Genomic DNA, 3,095 nt, shown 5'->3' on the forward strand with positions numbered 1-3,095 from the left:
TCTTTCTATTTGATTCAAGATAGATGAAATTTGTTAGGATTTGGATTAGTTCTGCATGGTATTTCATCCTTCTTCTATTGTGAAATTTGACTTCCTTCATATTTTCTTGAATCACCGTACATAGAAATGCAATTTTTAGTAGACGTAATGCCTTAGAACATATTATTTGTGATTACAATACATTTTTAAAACTTTTTCAGATAAAGATGAGTTTATCTAGTTTACAATTTAGTCTCGGAAATCAATTTCCGACTTATAACGAAGATTGTAGACTTTTTTGAGTAAACGTATATTAAATTCAACAATTATATGAACTCTTTCTTTTTGTGTTGGCTTTGTCTTTCTACTTGATTCAAGATAGATGAAATTTGTTAGGATTTGGATTAGTTCTGCATGGTCTTTCATCTTTCTTCTATTGTGAAATTTGACTTCCTTCATATTTTCTTGAATCAGCGTACATAGAAATGCAATTTTTACTAGACCTATTGCCTTAGAACATACTAATTGTAATTACAATACATTTTTCAAACTTTTTCTGTTAAATTTGAGTTTATTTAGTTTACAATTTAGTCTCAAAAATCAATTTCCGACTTATAACGAAGTGTGTAGACTTTTTTGAGTTAATTATATAAGATTCAACATTTTTATGAACTCTTTCTTTTTGTGTTAGCTTTGTCTTTCTATTTGATTCAAGATATATGAAATTTGTTAGGATTTGGATTAGTTCTGCATGGTATTTCATCCTTCTTCTATTGTGAAATTTGATTTCCTTCATATTTTCTTGAATCACCGTACATAGAAATGCAATTTTTAGTAGACGTAATGCCTTAGAACATATTATTTGTGATTACAATACATTTTTAAAACTTTTCAGTTAAAGATGAGTTTATCTAGTTTACAATTTAGTCTCAGAAATCAATTTCCGACTTATAACGAAGATTGTAGACTTTTTTGAGTTAACGTATATTAAATTCAACATTTTTATGAACTCTTTCTTTTAGTGTTGGCTTTGTCTTTCTACTTGATTCAAGATAGATGAAATTTGTTAGGATTTGGATTAGTTCTGCATGGTCTTTCATCTTTCTTCTATTGTGAAATTTGACTTCCTTCATATTTTCTTGAATCAGCGTACATAGAAATGCAATTTTTACTAGACCTATTGCCTTAGAACATACTAATTGTAATTACAATACATTTTTCAAACTTTTTCTGTTATATTTGAGTTTATTTAGTTTACAATTTAGTCTCAAAAATCAATTTCCGACTTATAATGAAGTGTGTAGACTTTTTTGAGTTAATTATATAAGATTCAACATTTTTATGAACTCTTTCTTTTTGTGTTAGCTTTGTCTTTCTATTTGATTCAAGATATATGAAATTTGTTAGGATTTGGATTAGTTCTGCATGGTATTTCATCCTTCTTCTATTGTGAAATTTGATTTCCTTCATATTTTCTTGAATCACCGTACATAGAAATGCAATTTTTAGTAGACGTAATGCCTTAGAACATATTATTTGTGATTAAAATACATTTTTAAAACTTTTCAGTTAAAGATGAGTTTATCTAGTTTACAATTTAGTCTCAGAAATCAATTTCCGACTTATAACGAAGATTGTAGACTTTTTTGAGTTAACGTATATTAAATTCAACATTTTTATGAACTCTTTCTTTTAGTGTTGGCTTTGTCTTTCTACTTGATTCAAGATAGATGAAATTTGTTAGGATTTGGATTAGTTCTGCATGGTCTTTCATCTTTCTTCTATTGTGAAATTTGACTTCCTTCATATTTTCTTGAATCAGCGTACATAGAAATGCAATTTTTACTAGACCTATTGCCTTAGAACATACTAATTGTAATTACAATACATTTTTCAAACTTTTTCTGTTATATTTGAGTTTATTTAGTTTACAATTTAGTCTCAGAAATCAATTTCCGACTTATAACGAAGTGTATAGACTTTTTTGAGTTAATTATATATGATTCAACATTTTTATGAACTCTTTCTTTTTGTGTTAGCTTTGTCTTTCTATTTGATTCAAGATATATGAAATTTGTTAGGATTTGGATTAGTTCTGCATGGTATTTCATCCTTCTTCTATTGTGAAATTTGATTTCCTTCATATTTTCTTGAATCACCGTACATAGAAATGCAATTTTTAGTAGACGTAATGCCTTAGAACATATTATTTGTGATTAAAATACATTTTTAAAACTTTTCAGTTAAAGATGAGTTTATCTAGTTTACAATTTAGTCTCAGAAATCAATTTCCGACTTTTAACGAAGATTGTAGACTTTTTTGAGTTAACGTATATTAAATTCAACATTTTTATGAACTCTTTCTTTTAGTGTTGGCTTTGTCTTTCTACTTGATTCAAGATAGATGAAATTTGTTAGGATTTGGATTAGTTCTGCATGGTCTTTCATCTTTCTTCTATTGTGAAATTTGACTTCCTTCATATTTTCTTGAATCAGCGTACATAGAAATGCAATTTTTACTAGACCTATTGCCTTAGAACATACTAATTGTAATTACAATACATTTTTCAAACTTTTTCTGTTATATTTGAGTTTATTTAGTTTACAATTTAGTCTCAGAAATCAATTTCCGACTTATAACGAAGTGTATAGACTTTTTTGAGTTAATTATATATGATTCAACATTTTTATGAACTCTTTCTTTTTGTGTTAGCTTTGTCTTTCTATTTGATTCAAGATATATGAAATTTGTTAGGATTTGGATTAGTTCTGCATGGTATTTCATCCTTCTTCTATTGTGAAATTTGATTTCCTTCATATTTTCTTGAATCACCGTACATAGAAATGCAATTTTTAGTAGACGTAATGCCTTAGAACATATTATTTGTGATTAAAATACATTTTTAAAACTTTTCAGTTAAAGATGAGTTTATCTAGTTTACAATTTAGTCTCAGAAATCAATTTCCGACTTATAACGAAGATTGTAGACTTTTTTGAGTTAACGTATATTAAATTCAACATTTTTATGAACTCTTTCTTTTAGTGTTGGCTTTGTCTTTCTACTTGATTCAAGATAGATGAAATTTGTTAGGATTTGGATTAGTTCTGCATGGTC

This window comes from Papaver somniferum, unplaced genomic scaffold (assembly GCF_003573695.1).
Source record: "Papaver somniferum cultivar HN1 unplaced genomic scaffold, ASM357369v1 unplaced-scaffold_52, whole genome shotgun sequence".
Lineage (NCBI taxonomy): Eukaryota > Viridiplantae > Streptophyta > Magnoliopsida > Ranunculales > Papaveraceae > Papaver > Papaver somniferum.